This window comes from Danio rerio, chromosome 10, assembly GCF_052040795.2.
Source record: "Danio rerio strain M-AB ecotype USA chromosome 10, GRCz13ab, whole genome shotgun sequence".
Taxonomy (NCBI): domain Eukaryota; kingdom Metazoa; phylum Chordata; class Actinopteri; order Cypriniformes; family Danionidae; genus Danio; species Danio rerio.
In genome coordinates, this window is record NC_141030.1 from 14492501 (window position 1) to 14514481 (window position 21981).

General features: G+C 35.2%; 1 protein-coding gene across 4 annotated transcripts in view; it reads left to right on the forward strand.

Annotated features, from left to right (window-relative positions):
- unm_sa34860 (un-named sa34860) overlaps positions 1 to 21981 on the forward strand; it is a 196526-nt gene that overhangs the window by 11299 nt on the left and 163246 nt on the right. The gene's annotated exons all lie outside the window — the stretch shown is intronic.

Sequence of the window (21981 nt, forward strand, 5' to 3'; positions counted from 1 at the left end):
GAAGGTTTGGTTTGATTAAATCACACTATGGTATAATTACTTCAGAGTTTAAGGGGACAGTTCACCTAAAAACATAAATTCTTTAATCATTTTCTCACCCTTTACTTGGTTCAGAACTGTTTTTTTGTTGTTGTTATACACAAATCTATTTTTAGGAAGATGGAGAACTATAATCACTGAAAATTAGTTTTATAATGATATGCATTTTTATTTTTAGGTTTTATTAAAGGAGGAATTTTTACTGGTTTATTGCAAACAATAAGATTTCCTCTATCCTTAATTATTAGGACACAAATAAATAAATAAATAAATAAATAAATAAATAAATAAATAAATAAATAAAACATGTGAAAACAGAACTTTTTTAGAGTGTTGCTGCATCGGTGTGGCACATGTTGACATGATGTACGAGTGCCTGAAGTGTCTGGTGTTGAATGCCTGGATATGTGATGGTTAAAATACAAATTTGGAAGGGGTTCAAAATAGATACAAAAAATAAAAAATAAAAAAATGAAAAAGTGACTAAATGTGTGCAACAAATTCCAATCAATTAAAGTTGATCCAATGATTGATTCTAATTGAGCACCCCTGCCTAATGACCTCTTGAATCTGCAGATTTTGATTAGAAAAGTCTTAGAGGCAGTTCAAACTGAATGTGTTTTTCATATCCAGTGCACAACTTTTCTATTGTTTTTCAATTCAAACATGCTTGATGGATATGTGGGACTGTTATGGTCATGTTTCGTGTTTTTTGAAGTGCTGCGTTTGTGAGGGCCATGTTTTTTAGATGCCGTCTGAAGTTTAAGGTGCTGTATGTCAGTTTTTGACTCTAGCATAAAGCTTAAAGTCAGATATTCTGCTTTGAAAATGTAACTTGTCTTTTTAACTTTTAACTTGTCCAATGCCAGTTCAGCCAATTATATTTTAGCACCCCGGGTACCTTATTGAAAAACATTAAGTTTTTTTTAAGTTTTTTTTTAAAAACATTAAGAAAATTGAGTCTTTCATACAGTCATTTAAAAAAGTCTCTCAAAGCATGCAACCATGACCGAAATGCGACCTTTGGTGGACAGTAGCAGACTCCGATATGTGAAACAGAGTTCCATATAAGGTTATTAATTAGCAAATAATATAAATATTCTGAAAATAAACATTAGTTGAGCAGGTTACATTGTAACATTGTGTCCTAACAACTTGCCACTTGATGAGATTTGCAGTATTCAGTCAGAAGCACAGAATATTACTCACGAAATGGTAAGGTTTATAATCTAACTAATACATAATAAACATCTGTAACATTATTAAATGTAGATGCTGAATCACTGATATGTGTTGGTTTGCATTATTTCACAGCTCTAAAGTTTAATTTTATTTTCATTTGATTAAATTTTTTTAAGTTAAATTTTAAGCGGTTTATTGGTTAGGACAAAACTCCTTTTAATATGAAAAATATTCCCACTAACGCGTGCTGTTGCTTGTATATAGAACATGATTTCAATCAGCCTTTAGGTTCGATTGTCAGACTCGCCCGTGTTGGTCGTCAATCTGGCAACCTGCGATTTACATTTGTTTTGATCCAGGAAAGCGATACCTAGTTCAACCACTGGGTGTCAAGCTTACATACTGCAGTTAGGGCAACCGTTTCAAGCTTCTGTGGTTTTGTTTGAATACCCTGTTTTTTGCTATGCTTTTTTTTTTTTCAAACCAATCTGAATCATAGGATTCCGGATGTTTTTTAAGCAATCCGCAAATCACAGCACATTATGTTAGCTAACCAGATATATGGAAGATATATGGAAAAATAATGGAATTTTCTACAAGTAAAGCATGAGCAAACATTGCTTTTCATCTAATAAACACAACCAAGCCTAAAAAATACTCTGTTGACCACCCCTTTAAGTAATGATCATCTCCTAGATTCTTGGTCAATTTTCCTTTTTTTATTAGTATGGTGCATTGTTAAGCACTTCAAAGAGACAATGTTAAAGGAGATTGTTTTAGTGTTTAGATTTTTTTTGAACCTTCATATTTCAAATATTGAAAAAATACATGAATCTCAGCTAAATATTATTCTATCCTAAAAAAGGATTTATCCAGCTTTTAGGTGGTGTACAAATCTCGATTTAAAGGAAAAATAACACTTATGACTGGTTTTGTATGCTCACATATCTGCTTTAAGCCTCTGCAAACAGTATGATTTCTCCTCCATTCTCGACACTCTTCGTGCTCGTCCCAGCTGCTTTTTAGAGGCTTTTATTGTTTTTCAGCGTGGCCATCCAGTGTTAACACTGTGCTGTTATAACTTAATTCAGCTTCCTGTTGTGATGGTAAAAAAAAGAGCGCTTGCATTGTGTTTACCTGCACCTGCCCTCCAAAGCAACAATGCAAGCCCACAATAGATGCCAAAGTCTCCAGGCATGCTGGATAACACCTGTTATGGAGACGATTATCCCTCCTTTCAAATGGAAATACAAACATCCTTGCGTGATATCCTGAATATGATGTGAAATCTGGAGAGCGATAAATCAATGTCAGATGCAGCAGAGGGGTATTCACAATGTTCTCAATAGCTATTGAGATTAAATGATTTTTTGCTCTATTATTAGATGTTCAAATTACTCCAGGGTGACACTTGCAGGCTGAGATTTTATCAGCAAGCCTGGGATTGTTAACTAGTGTTGCAGTTATGTAAGGCATATCAGGCTTTGATCGAACGGCTGACTGAGCTGTTAGTACATTGATTTATTATTTTTTTTCTGTGTGGAGTCATTATATAAAGATAAATATGCTAAGTAAAAAATGACAAATTAAAACAGACAGAAATGTGTTGTGAGAGCATACATATAGATATTTGGTAACACTTTAGTTTAAGTATTAATTTTTATTATTAACTAATGACTTATTACCTGTATGTATGTGTAAGATATTAGCTGTTTATTTCTACTTATAAAGGACATATTCAGCATGATCTTATTCTATGTTCTTAATTCTACCCAAAACCTAAACACAACTACTACCTTTAGAAATGTTAATAAGCAGCAAATTAGGAGTTTATTGCAATAGCATCTGGATGCAGCCTAGGTTATGCAAGCTGAATTGCAAATCTTGGATTGGACTTTTAAAGCACTGTTTCATAAAGCTTTTGTTTTGAATAATTGTTTTTAATGTTTCAAAAATGTTTTAAATGTTTCGAAAAAGTATTGTTTCTCAGGCTGGGGGGTTGTGTGTGTGTGTGTGGGGGGGTGGAGGTGGGGGGGTTGGCACAAAGATAAAATCAACATGAATCACACAGCTTCATTAAGATTGCACCTCAGTGATGAATCATTGAACAGGTTTCATAGTTTTTACCAGATCTCAGATCACTTTTACAAGTTTGGAGATGCTTTACTGAGACATTTATAAAATGAAATAGAATAATAGTATTGTTTTTTTTTTTTTTTTTTTTTTTTAGCAAAGACCACTGAGGAACAAGCAGCTTTATTTAGAAACGTCAGGCAGCAAGGTTCAAACAGGGACAGACAAAAGCATGTAGGTAAACCAGAGAGTGGTCAAAAATATGGAAATATGGACATGGATTCTCCTACCACTGCTATGCTGATGATACCCAGCTATACCTCTCTTTTCATCCTAATGATCCCTCAGTTCCAGCTCGCATCTCAGCCTGCCTGTTGGATATTTCACACTGGATGAAAGATCATCATCTTCAGCTGAACCTCGCAAAAACGGAAATGCTTGTAGTTTCTGCCAACTCGACTCTACACCATAACTTTTCAATCCAGATGGATGGGGCAACCATTACTGCATCCAAAACGGTGAAAAGCCTTGGAGTAACGATTGATGACCAACTAAACTTCTCTGACCACATTTCTAGAACTGCTCGATCGTGCAGATTCGCACTCTATAACATCAGAAAGATCCGACCCTTCTTATCTGAACATGCATCTCAACTCCTTGTTCAAGCTCTTGTTCTCTCCAAACTGGATTACTGCAACTCTCTACAAGCTGGGCTTCCAGCTAACTCTATCAAGCCTCTTCAACTGCTCCAGAATGCAGCAGCACGAGTGGTCTTCAATGAACCTAAACGAGCACATGTCACTCCGCTGCTAGTCCGTTTGCACTGGCTGCCAGTTGCTGCTCGCATCAAATTCAAAGCTCTGATGTTTGCCTACAAAGTGACTTCTGGCCTTGCTCCTTCTTATCTGCTCTCACTTCTGCAGATCTATGTGCCCTCCAGAAACTTGCGTTCTGTGAATGAACGTCGCCTCGTGGTTCCATCCCAAAGAGGGAAGAAATCACTTTCGCGAACGCTCACGCTCAATCTGCCCAGTTGGTGGAATGAACTCCCTAACTGCATCAGAACAGCAGAGTCACTCGCTACTTTCAAGAAACGACTAAAAACTCAACTATTTAGTCTCCACTTCACTTCCTAATCTGCAATTGCCTCTCTGAATATCACACTAACTGTACCCAAAAAAAAAAAAATACTAATACTACTAATACTTCCCTTTTTAGACTTTACAGACCTGAAACTTGCCACTTATTCATTGTTGCTCTTAGTTGTGTAAATTGCTTCCTTGTCCTCATTTGTAAGTCGCTTTGGATAAAAGCATCTGCTAAATGACTAAATGTAAAATGTAAATGTAAATAAACTGGCGAATGATTAAAGGCTTATTTATACTTCTGCGTCAAGTGCATGCGTATGCTACGGCGCAGCCTACATGTTGACGCATAGCCCTACGCCGTGGCCGTTGGCGTCAATGATGTGCACCTCTCAAAAAATTTAACTACATGTCGCAACAATGCGTGGCGCAAGCTCTGTGATTGGTTGGTTTAATAGCGCTGACAAGTGTGGGCGGGACCGAGAGCTGTGCAAGCCCAATTGAGCGATTGTTTACAAGTGTGGAGACTGTGAAGGAGCTCTGGATGGAAAGCTTTGTTTTGTGTTTACCTCATGGTTAAAGTTTTTGCACGTTCGCCAGTTCCTGCCTCAAAATGAGCGAGTTTGAGCCACTTGTACATTAAGGAAGTGTTCAGAAAAAACAAAACACCAGCGAAGAAACTCGACACAGAGAAACATTAACACCTCACTGCCAACGAGCGTGTCGGAAGTGTTATAGCAAAACAGCAGAAACATCGCACAGAAGTATAAATGCATAGCTACGCGCATTGCATGCGCCGTGGGTCATGCCAATCACTTGACGCAGAAGTGTAAAATTTGTAGTATATCACATGACATGCAGTGGAGAGATTAGAGCTCCTGCATTTACAACACATCAATTCATCAACTTCACCCTAAATACATGAAAGTTAGTGACTGTTCAACTGGGAGAAGAATAGAATAAATACTTTAGTAACCTAAATAGTGTGTATCTGATGTGAATAATGCACATTGTTAGATTTGGTGTAAAATACTTATTATTGACTTACTTTATTCATTCATTTTCTTTTTGGCTTATTGCCTTTATTAATCTGGGGTCACCAGTGCGGAATGAACCGCCAACTTATCCAGCATATAAGTTTAGCATAGGTTTTATGCAGCGGATGCCCTTTAGCTGCAACCCATCTCTGGGAAACATCTATACACACTCATTCACACTCATACACTACGGACAATTTAGCTTACCCAATTCACCTGTACAGCATGTCTTTGGACTGTGGGGGAAACCGGAGCATCCAGAGGAAACCCACATGAACGCAGGGAAAACATGCAAACTCCACTCAGAAATGTCAACTGACTCAGCCAAGGCTTGAACCAGTGACTTTCTTATCGTGAGGTAACAACACTACCTACTGTGCCACTGCGTTGCCTTATTGTTACTTATCAGCATTAATTTTACGAAACACATTTTTTGTTTTCCTAGTAAATATTTGTATGCAAGTACATTAAATGATCTTTTACAAGCAATTTGCTCATCTTTCTATGAAACTTTCTAGAGAGAATCTCTAACCTGTATCTTTCTTTTAAAATATATATAAATTCTAAAGATTTTTTGGAGAAATGATGGATGCAGTTGGTATTCAATATATTCAAAATTAATATGAGATTGGGGGAAAATGAGCATGATACCTCCCATTAATCACCATGTAACAAAAAAATAATGGGCGATGTCACATCCCCAGCTCATTCCTGCTAACCCAATCAATGTTCTCCCTCACATACCACCTCCATCCAATCCCGTTAACCTTCAGCAGACTACTAACAACTTGCACCTGTTTCTCATTAACCATGGACACTATAAAGACCTACCTTCTTGAATTTCTCCTCGACCGATCTTGAAGTCAGATGGTTGTCTTCGCCATTGCTCTGGCTTCTTCTCACCTTTTTCCTTGGATGTTCCTTATGAGTCTTTGAGTCCTTCATACTAATCAAGTGAAGGGATTGTTCTTATCTGATGTTTACTAGAAGATCTGCTATCACTCTGATGAACTTTGTGCTTGTATACTCACCTGCAGATAATCTTTATCTGCGTATTGATCCTTCTCACCAATCTAGTGGAAAGCTTACACTTGTGTAGTGTTTACCAGAATATTCCCCACCAACTACATGAACTGTGAAGTTGTGCCTACAAGAAGATCCACTACCAACTAGATCAACTGTGTATCTGTATACTCTCCCACTGTTTGTACAGCGAGCAAACGTCTTGTGATATCGAATGCTCCATTGTTGATACTCACATTGCTGTGTATGAAGATCACAACAGCATATACATCTACCCTTTGAACTCCCTTTGTGATTAGTGACTTTTGTTCTGAATAAAAGTTAAAGATAAAAAGATAACCAGCTGTCTTCCTTGTCTACCAGCATTACAGGCGGATGGTGTATTCGACAACTGATAATATGCCCATTATCACCACACAAAAGTTGTATATGCAAATTGCAGTTAGAAAATTTTCCCACATGAAATAAAGCACATTATATAATACAATAGTCCACAAATAAACTATTGAACTAATGTTAGTGCGCTGGGTGTTAAAGGTAGGAAAAATCCCAAAATATTTGGCATTGTTAATGTGAGTTAGGGAGGAGATGCTGGTTTCCGGGAGTCTGGAGATGTTTGTTATGCTGTTAGAGTTCACTACACTCACAATCATAATAATTCAGCAGAGCGTCTGGAGTGTGAGAGGGATTTAGCAACAGCTCGGCGGTTTCAAGAGACTCAGTAAAGCCTGTCATTTATACTGCAAATACAAAATATGCTGAATAAACCCTCCTTATTTATATAGGTATTGGTTAACACTTATTTAGGGTTTTAGCATATTAAAAACTGGCTTAGGATTAGTGTGCATTCATACAAAATACCTTTAAAAAAGAGGTCAGATGATCTAAGGTGAGAGTGTACAGGTAAAAATCAGTTTTTTTCATGTACCTGTGACTTCTGAGACTTTTTTTTTTTTTTGACTAATGTAAAGAAAGCATACAAGATACACTTTTAATTGCTTCTTTTATAAAACTTTATTTGTTTTTATCAATATATTTTAACAGATATTATGTCTAAATTATAATTTTTTTCTCCTGCACTGAGCCATAAATTTTTTTATTTTTAGGGGCCAAGCACCTAAGAGGCGATATCTTCATAGGTGTTGACATATCACACCAAACTTGGTGTAAGTTATTACAAACATAGAGTAATTGTGTTTTTCAACCATTTGTTCAAAATGTGCTAAATTCTCTCTTTACATCCGGCGGAGCATGCTGGATCTGCTGATGTTGGATTTTCCCAGGTCAGCCATTTTGGGCGGCAGTCATTAAATACTTTAAATGCATTAAAAACAAAAATGCTCCCCAGAAATGTATATAGAAGTATGTTTTAAAATAAGCCTGGGTTGTAAAAAACATTCACTTTGAAACCCATTTTCAAAAGTTAGCATTTTCAGTCCATAAAAATGGCATTGTTATGTAAATGATTAAAAAAAAAACATGAAAATGTTGAATAAATCAGGATAATGAGGCCACCTAAAATGTCGTCTAGGTATGCAGCTTAATGGATTCTGGAACCACACTAGTAAATAATTACGGTTTAAATTCTTGTTTGCATGGTTCATGTAGGTAACACAACTGGGTCAGATAGACGTTTTCGAAGACTCAAAGGTTTTCAGATGTACAATCAGCAATCTGTACTGGCAGGTACATCACAAAACACCAGCGATTATCTTTTCACTCCGGTTTGTTTGTTTTCAGCCCTGGCTTCATGCTGCTTTAACCGCTGTCAGAGCAGGCTAGATTTGCCAAGTCAACGAAGCGGTTTACAGGAGCTCAGCTAAATCCAGGCTTTGTGCAGGCCTAGGGCTCCTCTGGCTCACACCGCTGTCCTTTTTTCCCTGTCTCTTACCAAAGGGGGAAATGCATTGATGTGATGCTCAACAGATGAAGCACTCAGTTTGCCCAGAAAGGTCATATTTACTTTCCCACCACACTCTCAAAGACATTTAGTCAAAATTAAACCAGAGACATGTTTTTAAATTACATTTGTGTGGACCCTGGTTCATCTATTATTGAAGAAGTTTGGATATCAGTTGGTGAATGAGTGATGCTAAATTAAGAAGAACTTTAAAAATTTAATTATATGTGTTTATAGTAACATTCTCTTTTTATTCTTTATGAAATAAACATAATTTAAATAACTAAAATAAAACAACTAAAAAAACAATGTAGTTAAGGCAAGTATTAATTTATATTCTTATTTAGAGTTACATACAATAGTCGAGAGAGTGTAACATGCTGCAAATTATAAGAAAAGACATGCAATTACACAAAAACGCCAGCAAATTAAGAAAAGATTTTCATTGGTTTGACAGGACATGTGTTGCAAATCTTCACATTACACAAAAATAAAATACAATAAAAATTTTTCACAACACTTGCAAATAGAATGAAGCAGAACAGAAATGTTTCAAGGGGACCTTAAAGGCTGATTTATACTTCTGCATCGAGTGATCGCCATGAACCACGGCACCTGCCTTGCACATAGTCATGTATTTATACATCTGCATGCTGTTTTTTTTTGCTCTGCAATAACACCTCTGAAACGTTAGCTAGCTGTAGATTTTTATGTTCCTCCTTGCGGGTTTTTTTTTTCTGAACACTACAAGTAGCTAAAACTTGCTCATTCAGAGGCGGATGTGCAACAACATTAATCATAAAATAAACACAAAACAAAAGTTCCTATCTGGAGTTCCTTCATGGGATTCAACACTTGTAAACACTCTCCATCAGACTGTGTCAGCCATGACAAGGGCTATGACAACCGCGCGAAGGCTTCTTCTAAAAACTAAAATAACTCACCTTTCAAAGATCACTGAGTACTAGTCACAGCACTATAAACATTTTGCAGCATCGGCGTCACATTTTAGGGTCCTCCTAAAACTTTTCTATTGTGTTTTGTTCTATTTGCTTGTTTTAATTGTGAGAAAATGCAGCACTTTTTCATGCATATTTATTGTGAGGATTTGCAGCCTATGTGCTGTCAAACGGAAAAACGTGTTTTCTTAATTTGAGCTGTTATTTTATAATTGCATGCATTGTCTTAAATTGCAGCACATTTAGCTTAATATATTTAGCTTAATATATCGTTTCAGCATCGATATCGCAACGTGTGCATCCGCAGTTGTCAAATCGCAAGATATGCAATGTTGAGTCTGAATTATAGATGACCAGAAGCTACAAATTTTATTTAATTATTGTATTTATATGAGGGTGGCGTAGTGGTGCAGTGGGTAATGCTGTCATTTCACAGCAAGTTGGTCGCAGGTTTGAGCCTCGAATGGGTCAGTTGTGAAGTCCCACCATGTTCATGTGGGTTTCCTCCGGGTGCTCCAGTTTTCCCCATAAGTTCAAAGACATACGCTATAGGTGAATTGGAAATCTATATGATTTATGCAAAAAGAAAAATATAAAAAAATCTTCTTTTTATCTGGTTTTTAGTCCAAATATCTACATTTCATAACAAGATGATTGTACTTGCTCCAATAATTGATAGTTTAGGTTATTTTAAGGAATTTTCAGTGTGTGAATTTTCAGCGTGTGAATTTTCAGCGTGTGAGTCAAAGCGATATCACTAAAGGAAAACCCTTGCTATATTTTTTAAATGTAAAGCTCAATGGGGTCAACAAAAGATCAATATTCTCCACATTATTCTTCACATTATTAACAACAAGACAAAGTAAGTAAAGCATTTTTGTCTATGGTGATTATTCAATTTCTGAATATGAATATTCAATTCAATTCACCTTTATTTGTATAGCGCTTTTACATTGTAGATTGGGTCAGAGCAGCTTCACATAAAAAGATTGTAGTAAATTGAAACAGTATCAGTTCAGTTTTCAGAGTTTAAGTTCAGTTCAATTCATCTCAGTTTAGTGTGGTTTAATAATCACTACTGAGAGTCCAAACACTGAAGATCAAATCCATCGATGCGCAGCTCTACAGATCCTAAACCATTCAATCTAATGACGAGGAAAAAACTTCACCATTTATCAAAAGTGAAGTATTAAAAAACCTCGAGAGAAACCAGGCTCAGTTGGGCATGACCATTTCTCCTATGGTCAAACGTCTTGTGCAGAGCTCAATCAGAGGCTGTAAAATGCTGGACCTCAGCGAAGACGTGTCTGTCCTTAGAGCGTCACTGGAATCAGTCTCAGGATATGGCCTGGTCAAGGATTATGGAATTCTTGGGAATCATCTCATCGCTGGTCTTCAATCGGATCAGTGGTGCTGCATAGTCTGAGGGCCTCGGGATGAGGTGGAAATAGAGAATAAAGAGAATAATTAGCGTAGCTGCTGTTCATAGTGTATATAAATAAGATGCAAAAACCTGCGTGGGGCACATTCATGTATCATATCGCTAAAGTGATGCACTGGGTGTATGCTTTGCTAAAAAGATAGGTCTTTAATCTAGTATAGAATACTGTTAGACTTCACAGAATACCATCAAATAGTGCTATTCCAACATAAAACTGTATCCTATATCAGAATATTTATCGCAAAATGAACAATTTTAAAGGGCACCTATGGTGAAAAATCCAATTTTTAAGCTATTTGGACAGACATGTGTGTAGGAATAGTGTATAGACTGTCATATTGGGGTGATATAAACACACCCATTCCTTTTTTTCAATTTTTAATTTTACAGCATAAAACGGTGGACCAATTGGAGCGGGTTTCAGAGTGACCACAACTTGACATAGAAGTGTAGTCCCCCGCCCACCAATATTGATTGGCATATACTCAGTTTGTTGTTTTACATCCGCCATTTTCAGCGTGTGAGTCAAAGTGAAATCAATAAAGGAACACCCTTGCTCTATTTTTAGATGTAAGGCTCATTGGGCTCAACACAAGATCAATATTTTCCACATTATTCTGCTCTAATTGGAATAATTGGTTGTACCTTTAGTTAGGTTTCCAAACGTGTACTTTTCATTGCGTATACCTTAAACATCGGCCGTTTGCATTTCTCACGTTCACAGAAGCTCCCTGTGATCTTAACTAGATGCAGCTGAAAAGTGCAAACACATTGCCTCGTGTGCGCGTCTCTCCATTGGAAATAAAATAACAAACTTGCCTGCAGGTCACACACCAGAATCGCCGCCATGCATTTTAGAATTCTCAACATAGGTTTCTATCAGGGTACACACAACGGCGCTTCAAGTCGGCGGCTATCTGCGGCGCCCAGCCACAATTCGGGACATTTCATGTTTCTGCTGCGCCACAGAGCGCAATCTGAATAGTTTCATTTTAAATAACATCTGAATGTGCGTGTCTGAGTGTCGTGGCTCTGGTGCCTCAGTCAAAGTTAATTCAGTGTGTGTGGTTATTAGTCTCCATGTACAAGCTCGGCACTTTTAACTACCACACAATTGACTGTAAAACTATACAAAGACACAAATGATTTTGTATTCTCTGCTTGGTCTGTGTCCGAGTCGTATGTACGGCTGAATGCTGATCCTCTTACTCATGTAGCATCTCTCTGTCTGCCTGTCTGTTGCAAACACAGAACGGGGAGCTTTTGGCTCCACCCCCTTGTTACGTTGGGAGGGAAGTCAAAACTAATTTTCATGTGAAGCAATACCCCTAAAAACAGCGAGCTGTGTACACGCCCCCAAAATGACACTTTTTAACACATTATAATATAAACATCTGAACTGTGTTTTGAACTGAACCTAATCTTGCAAACTCAGAAGAACCATAATATTAATATTAAATCACAAAAAAGGGGTAAACTATGTGCCCTTTAATGAAAAATATGCCCTTGTGATAATAATTAACATCAAAATGAATAAAAGTTGTTAGTGTTCTACTGCATCTAGTGTTAATTTCAGCTGAAAACTGCAGCAAATTATATGCAACAGTATTTTTTTTTTAGATTTTGTTTCGCACAGTATTCCAGTGAGCCTCGGTAGCACTGCTGGGTGACAGGTTATTGTTTGAAAGACGGTGGGTCGTGTTTGCTCATTCTCTGTGGTGTAGCGCCGGTAATAAGCAAAGGTGGGAGTATGGTGGGAGTTGGAGTTTATGGGTAAATTCATGCTTATAGCATACACTAACTCACACTGAGAGAATTGGAGGTTTAAGGGGCAGAAAGCATTGGTAAATAAGTGTGCTGGGATAGTGGAGGGAAGAATTTAAATGGAAAGAGAATTTAAATGAAAGATTGAAAGTTTGAATGATGATTGTTCACTCCAATTTAGTGTAAAAACATATATTAGGCCTGCACAGAGTTAAAAAGTACCCTCAAATTCAGGTTGCATGCAAGTATATACAAGGGATTTTGTTGGGAGGTATATCTGCATAGTAAACAAAATAACAATTAAAAAAAGCTGGATTTAAAAAAAGAAAAATAATAAATAAATAAATAAATAAATAAATAAATAATTTTTTTTATATTTTATATTTTTTGATATGTATACAAATTAATGAGGCATGAATGATTACAACTTTATTTACAACTTCAAATTAAGTTAAGCTGTCTCTTAGCTTAACTTAATTTGAAGTTGTAAATAAAACTGAGTATTAAATTATGTCTAGTCATTATGCAAAATTTCAAGTATAAATCAATTTTTTTGTCTAAAGTAGTATTGAACAATTTAATGAGAGCTCGTCAGGGATTACTCTTTTATCTATAGATGTGTGGATAAACTATGCAACTAAAATCCACACCAAATTCATTCATAGTTTTTTTTTTTTTTTTTGCATACAAGGAAGGCATACAATAACCAGAGAACTTTGATACAGTTCAATATTAAGGTCAAATAGCTCAAGTAGTTTCTTTTTCCCATTAAAGGCACCATCTGGTTTTAAGTCATCTTAAAGTCAAACCCAGTTTGTTAACCTCCCCTTGATTCCTTGGATTTAATAGGATTTGCTCCCTCACCCCAAAACAGGGGCTAATGTCAGACCCTAGCTTGAACTCTAATACAGTCACAGCTTTTACACTTTATATAAGTAGCATTTTTAGAAATATTACATTTGAACAACACATTCTTATTTCTTTTGTCACTTGTTACATTTGAAAAAATAACATTTACTGGTGAAATTTAAGTCCGCTGTGTGTTAGGGAGACCTGGAAATTACTGTTTAGCTGTGCTTAACAAAATCACTGTCATTGTGTCTGCAAGAGCTAATACCGCAACTAAAAACAATAGAACCTCAATACAACACACCTACAAAAGCAGCTTTCTTTAGCCTAGTGAAAAAGTGTTTATCTACAGTTAGTGTATTTCATGTACACAATTTCAATGCAAATACTTTATGGGACAAATTATGATAATGCTGATTATGGCATTTTGAAAACGTTAACTTTTGTTGTTTATAAAATTCACAGTTGCACATTTATAATTGCATTGTGCACTTTGTATGTTGTATGTTTTCTTGTTGCTGTATGTGTTACTCAAAAAAAAATTAATAATAATAATAAATAAATAACTTACAGGAACACTCCCCCTTCTTGTAAATAGGCTCATTTTACAAGTTACCTAAAGCTAAATAGTATTTGGTAAAAGCTGAAATTTTGCTATTTTTTATCTATGCAGATGATCTCCAGGGGTGCACCTCTAAAGCTGTAAATAAAAAGCTTAGTTCCAGGTTGTATTGTATTCCCAGTTATCCCCCTTAGCCCCATTTATTTAGAACAATCCAACATTTAAACTCTGAATGATAAAAATAAATAAATAAATAAAAATAAAAAAAACATTAATGCCATCTCTCTTGTGTATTTGCTTTCAAAGTATTTTTTTACAGTTTAGTTTGAGTGATCTTCATATTGACAATTGCGTTCCCTTCATAGTGCACTTTAAAATTACTTATGCCATGGCTGATGACAAAAGCTATGTCTCCAAAGCTCATAAAAATAAATAAATAAATAAATGAATAAATATATATATACAGTGCTTTGAATGTGAAAACAGATATAACAGTATGATATAATGTATATATATAAACACACACATATATATATATATATATATATATATATATATATATATATATATATATATATATATATATATATATATATATATATATACATATTTGTATAGTTTGCGGATGTTCGATGGAACAATGTATGTATAGCCATATTGCACTGCTTAGAGTGTGATATTGCATTTATACAACAGTTTGATGGCATAATCATGTATATAAAAAAGGAAATCAAACACAAAGAGTCTAAAAATCCCTTTGTATGAGAAACGAGTTTCTTCCGCCATTCATTTACATTTGCAGCTGACATCAAAACAGTAGAAACTGTTGCTACTTCTGTACTTCATCAACGTCACTTTAGAGATATATGAGTGATTCTCTAGCATAATGTCTAAAGTGATAACAAAACAGGTGATTTCGCTCAGATAAATACAGCAACCCACCATAAAAAAAGAGAGAGATCGACTTAGAATGTTGCTTACCTGTATTATAATGATTTGATTAGCTGTAGTTTGAAATTACGCTATTTTTTTATATAATTTATTCTTAGGGCTTATTATGTGGTTTTGTTTGCCATTTTGTGGAAAAATTGTGAAGGATTTTTGCTCTACACAGTATGACAGGCTGATAGATGCCAATACGCTATTCCTCCGAAATTATAAATATTTAAAATAGGTATTGTTCTTATAAATAAACTGCATAGATGCAGTCTAAACAACTACACCCTTGCCTTATAAAGCCTCAAAAGTATATTATGTTGTCCAACAATATTTCTCAAATTGTAATGACTTTATTGATCTGCTGTCTCTATGAGTGATCTTTGAGGAGGCTGTATGAGTGTCATCATACATATCAGCCATTCAGATTTGAGATAGAGACATATAATAATATATACATATACATATATAAGTTCCTATACAAAGCTTGGCTCTTTTTGTGTATTAATATAGATGTGATTGTTAATGTAATGTGCTGTCAATCTCACAATTTCATATCTTAAATTTGTAGTCCATGCATGACAAATCATTGAACTTACACTTACATTCCACGTAACACCCTTAAAATAACATAAACAATATTGAAGTAAACTATATTTTTCATTTGTAGGGTATGAGATAATTTTTACTACTTTTGAGTACTTTTACAAAGGCTACTCTTATTCATACTCTAAGTAGCACTACATACCCTACTGTACATGTACTAAAAAAATTGTAGCAGGCAGTGGCACTTTACTTGAGTATGATTTTTCTTCATTCTTTCCACCATTCCTTCTAGGGCCACCACATATAGAAGACTGTTGTCCAGGTGTGTCAGTTCAATCTCTGGCCTGATGTGATTTATGTTACCTCTACTCAGCGATGACACGCATGTGCTTGTGCAATCCAGAGCAAAATGTGTGTGTGTGTTTTTTTTTTGTAATGAAAGCCTTTTGGAATTATCTATTCATCTTCATCCACATGTCAGAAATGTTGTCGTCGTTGCTGGGTGCCTGGTATTAGTAATGTATTTTCACATGAGAGCTTGAAACGAATATCCAAACGCCCTTGGATATCTGGATGATCCAAATTCGCACAGGCCCATTTTCATTTCAAAAGGCAGGCTTTCTCTAAATTGCAGCTTTGCCAATGCAATTTACCAGATCATGGCCACACTGACTCATATTGGAGAAATCTGCGACACACACTTTTTTTTTCCTGTATCATTGTAGTCCTGATGCATCACCACAGGGCTATGATCACCACTGCTCCAGTGAAATTCAGATGGTACTACGGATGTTTGGCTGATTGTAATGAAATTAAAATGAGAAAATTCATCAGAAGCCAGAGAAAGAAAAGGGAAGGAACAGATTTATGGTCCACCTCATCATTTGAAGTGTGACTTTGAATCTGGATACAGCTCATGTCAGAATTTTACAGATACAAACTAGTGTATATAAATGATTTCATGGCTTCGGTGGACAAAATGAATAGAGAGCAGTGTGCTATGACTGAATAATTTTCAGCGAAATCGTACTCCACTAGGTGCTCATAATGAATATTCATGGGTATTGAATGATTTGTAAAACCAATTAATTATTGAATGTGATTTGCATAGCACATACGCTGATTTCTCAGATAAAATCTTGTTAGCATGGACAAATGGAGTTGCTCATTTCTTAGTGAAGATTCATTTCAGAATGTGGAACAAGTGCTTGAGTCTGTTTAAAATAAAACTAACTTGCAGATAATGTGTTATAAAATACATCAAATTATCATTTATATTTTAAAGCATTATGACATTTACATTATGACTTTAAATGCTTAAAATCTAATACACTTGAAACTGATAATCCACCATTTTAAAGGGTCTCATTGTTGGTTAGCAAATAATTTGGCATACTAGCATAACACTCAAAAATATATATATTTTTTTTACTCGTTCAAACTACTTTACAACATTTGTAATGTAACATTTAAAATGAGCTGAAACAACATAGTTCTGTACGATTTTTGTTCAATCCACATAAATGTGTTAAAAATGTTAAATTAGCTTAATCAATTTGTTTTGGGGCAACATGAATGAATTGTGTGGATCCCTGCCTATTTTTACAGTGAATAAATACATATATAAATTTATGTAATAAATGTATGTAATATATTTGGATGGAAAGATATTGCCTTCATTTTAGTCACACACAGAACAAAGTTACGTACTAGGATGGCTTGTCCTTTTTTAATAAATAATTAGCTTAAATTCACTGACCTTCGACATGTACTGTTACTAGATTAATGGGTGTATTATATTCTTTCTAAAAGTCATTTTAGTACTGCTTACCTTATAAATGTTATATCAACCTCTATCGCTTGATCAATAAAAAAGGCAGACACACAAGTGCACTGTTAAATCTATTAAAACTAATCAACATGTATAACATTTTTTTTAAATTAACATTACATTAGATTACTTATTTTATTATACTTAAATATTTTAATATTTTAAATGTAACATTATGCATTACTTGAGCAGCTGTTTTCCCTGGCTAACTGTTTCACTGATGGTTACTTCTTTTTAAAAATATATGCTCATATTTGCTATAATTTTGCATGATCACATCAAGTTCAGCTGGAGAAAGAAATGGTGATCTCTTTTTTTAAGATGTTGCCATTGTCACTCATAATATCTGCGCTCCATTGATAATGCCTTTTTATAGTCATGGTGTGCGCGCTTAACTCTGAGTTGGTCTACTCAAAGTTGATTGACCTAACTCAGATCAGCGATTCTGAAACAAAAAACTCAGAGTTTTTAATCTCTCGGTAAATCAACTCAGAGTTCAAGTTTAAACTCTGAGTTGTTTGAACCTCAGCCTCAGAAATGACATGAGGGTGAATTAGTGATAAAAAATTGTTCAGTTTTGGCTGAACAAACATTTTAAATTGTTTAATGTCATCAATCTTTACGTCTTTTTAAATGTTATTCTTTCAAGCATTTTATTTTATGGTAGCAGTTTAAAAGTATCTACTTGGCTGTCAGGGGCCTGTTTCAGTAAGGAGGTTCAAACAACTTGGAGTTTAAACTTGAACTCTGAGTTGATTTACCGAGAGATTAAAAACTCAGAGTTTTCGGTTTCAGAATAGCTGATCTGAGTTAGATCAATCAACTTTGAGTAGACCAACTCAGAGTTAAGCGCGCACACCGTGACTATAAAAAGACATTATCAATGGAGCGCAGACATTACGAGTGACTATAGCAACATCTTAAAAAAAGAGATCAGCATTTCTTTCTCCGGTTGAATTTGATCTGCTCATGCAAAGTTATAGCAAATGTGAGCGTATATATTTAAAAAGAAGCAACCATTAGTGAAACAAAGACAGTTAGCATGAGAAAACAGCTGCTTAAGTTAATGCATTATTTTTAATTTAAAGTATTTAAATATTCAAGTATAATAAAATAAGTAATGTAATGTGTGACGTTTATAAAATGTTTCTAAACTTTTATACATGTTTAGCAGTTTTAATAGATTTAACAGTGTACTTGTGTGTCTGCCTTTTTATTGATCAAGTGATAGAGGTTGATATAACATTTAGAAGGTAAGCAGTGCTAAAAATACTTTTTAGAAAGAATAGTAATCCCATTAATCTAGTAACAGTACATGTCAAAGGTTAAGCTAATTATTTATGAAAAAAGGACAAGCCATTCTCGTACGTGACTTTGTTCTGTGTGTGACAAAAATGTAGGCAATATCTATGTTTACATCCAAATATATTACATAAATTTGTGCAAAACTGGAATAATGCCTAAAAGATGCGAATAAAGCAGTGTTTTCATCCAACAAGTCAAAGAGAACACAATCATCACTTTCTGATTAACTTGCGCCAAATATTAACAGTAAAAACAGAATTTACTGCGGTAGAAGAAGCTGCGCCAATTATTTTTTATTTAATAAATGTACATGTGCCTCAGAAGACAATGCTGACACACAATGAACACGTGGGGGCGTTTGAAGCCAGACGCGGAGATCTTGACACGCTCCAGACGCTCGGAGGTAATTAATAATATACACTAATAATGAAACAGTTATGGCATTTTAGAATGACCAAAACAACATTTAAGATGTTCTACAGTGTGCTCAGTCTGCTGGTTTTTCCATTCACACACATTTTCATCATTATCTCTAACAAACCTTTTTTTAATGCACATACTGTAATTTGTTTAGTGTTTCCTTCGTAGTTTATGCGCATCTTCTCTTATCAAATAAAAGTTTAACCTACTTAGTTATGCACATGTTTTATTATGCGTATTTTCAAAAGTTATGTGAATCATGACGTTTCCATCAATCTTTTTTATGCACATCTCCAAAATGAGCTCTAAAATAGGTGTGTGGAAACGTAAGGCTAAGGCGAGAAATACCTCTTCATCTTTGAAAAAGGGGAGGAGACCGACAGAAACTCAGAGTTTAGAGAATAAAACCTGCTCCAGACCAGGTTAGATTCACAGAGTAAGTTACCACGGTAACTGACTCTGAGTTAAAGTTACCTTTCTTTTAGAAACAGGCTTGACTTACCCTGATTTCTCGAGTTTAACAAACCTGTCATTTTGAAACGGAAAACCCAGAGTTTCTCTCATTTCAGGGTTAAAATACTCTGAGTTTTCACTTAACCTCCTTTCTGAAACAGGCCCCAAGTTCTGTGTTGTTCAATGTGCTCTGTGTTTTCATCATGTGACTCCTAGTTCCCGCCATTTGTTAATGTTTCATGAGTTTCACCTGCGTCTCTCCCCTCTATATAATCAGTTTAATTTAAAATGGCAGGTTTGTTAAACTCAAGAAAGCAGGGTAAGTCAAGCCTGTTTCTGAAAGAGAGGTAACTTTAACTCAGAGTCAGTTACTGTGGTAACTTACTCTGTGAATCTAACCTGGTCAGAATCTAACCTGGGGCCTGTTTCAGAAAGGAGGTTAAGTGAAAACTCAGAGTATTTTAACCCTGAAATGAGAGAAACTCCGGGTTTTCCGTTTCAAAACGGCAGGTTTGTTAAACTCGAGAAAGCAGGGTAAGTCAAGCCTGTTTCTGAAAGAAAGGTAACTTTAACTCAGAGTCAGTTACTGTGGTAACTTACTCTGTGAATCTAACCTGGTCAGAAGCAGGTTTTATTCTCTAAACTCAGAGTTTCTGTCGGTCTCCTCCCCTTTTTTAAAGATGAAGCGGTATTTCTCGTCTTAGCCTTACGTTTCCACACACCTATTTTAATGCTTATTTTGGATACGTGCATAAAAACGATTGATGGAAACGTCATGATGCACATAACTTTTTAAAATATGCATAAAAACGCGCATAACTGAGTAGGATAAACTTTTATTCGACAGAAAATGTGCACATAAACTACGATGGAAACACTTTTACTGAACAAATTACAGTATGTACATTAAAAAAAGATCATGATCATATGATAATGAATGTGTGTAAATGAACAAACCAGCAGGCTCAGCACACTGTAAGACGTCTTAAATATTGTTTTAGTCATTCTAAAATGCCTTTACTGTTTCAGTATTAGTGTATATTAATTACCTCCGAACGTCTGGTGCGTGAGTCTCTGCGTCTCTTCAGACGCCCCCACGTGTTCATTGTGTTTCAGCATTGTCTTCTGACATCGAGGCACAAGTACATTAATTAGGCTAAATAAAGAATTAATTGACGCAGCTTCTTCTACCACAGTAAATTCTGTTTTTACTGTTGATATTTGGTGCCAGTTTAATCAGAAAGTGACGATTTTTTTTCTCTTTGACTCGTTGGATGGAATTTTATTCGCATCTTTTATGCAATATTCCAGTTTTGCACATACATTTATGTAATATATTTGGATGGAAACATAGCTATTGCCTACATTTTAGTCACACAGGGAAGAACTGTACTAGAATGGCTTATCCTTTTTTAATAAATAATTAAATTAAATTCACCTTCGACATGCATGTAACTAGATTAATGGGATTATTATTCTTTCTAAAAATTATGTTTAGTACTGCTTACCTTCTAAATGTTATATTAACCTCTATCACTTGATCAATAAAAAAGGCAGGCACACAAGTGCACTGTTAAATCATTTAAAACTAATAAATGTATAAAAAAAAGTTTAGAAAAAAATATAAACGTCACAAATTACATTACTTATTTTATTATACTTAAATATTTAAATACTTAAAAAGTGAAATTAGGCATTAACTTGAGCAGCTGTTTTCCCACGCTGTCTCTTCTTCACTGATGGTTGCTTCTTTTCAAATATATACGCTCATATTTGCTATAACTTTGCATGAGAACATCAAGTTCAGCTGGAGAAAGAAATGGTGATTTTTTTTTTTAAGATATTGCCATAGTCACTCGTAATGTCTGCGCTCCATTGATAATGCCTTTTTAAAGTCACGGTGCGCGCGCTTAACTCTGAGTTGCTCTACTCGAAGTTGATTGACCCAACTCAGATCAGCAGTTCTGAAACCGAAAACTCAGAGTTTTTAATCTCTCGGTAGATCAACTCAGAGTTCAAGTTTAAACTCTGAGTTGTTTGAACCTCCTTACTGAAACAGGCCCCTGGTCTGGTGTGTGTCAAGAGTCTCCGCGTCTCATGGCTTCAGACGCCCCCATGTGTTCATTGTGTTTCAGCATTGTCTTCTGACATCGAGGCGCAAGTACATTAATTAGGCTAAATATAGAATTAATTGACGCAGCTTCTTCTACCACAGTAAATTCTGTTTTTACTGTTGATATTTGGTGCCAGTTTAATCAGGAAGTGACGATTTTTTTTCTCTTTGACTCGTTGGATGGAATCTCTGCTTTATTCGCATCTTTTATGCAATATTCCAGTTTTGCACATAAATTTATGTAATATATTTGGATGGAAACATAGCTATTGCCTACATTTTAGTCACACACAGAAGAACTGTACTAGAATGGCTTATCCTTTTTTAATAAATAATTAAATTAAATTCACCTTCGACATGCACTGTAACTAGATTAATGGGATTATTATTCTTTCTAAAAATTATTTTTAGTACTGCTTACCTTCTAAATGTTATATTAACCTCTATCACTTGATCAATAAAA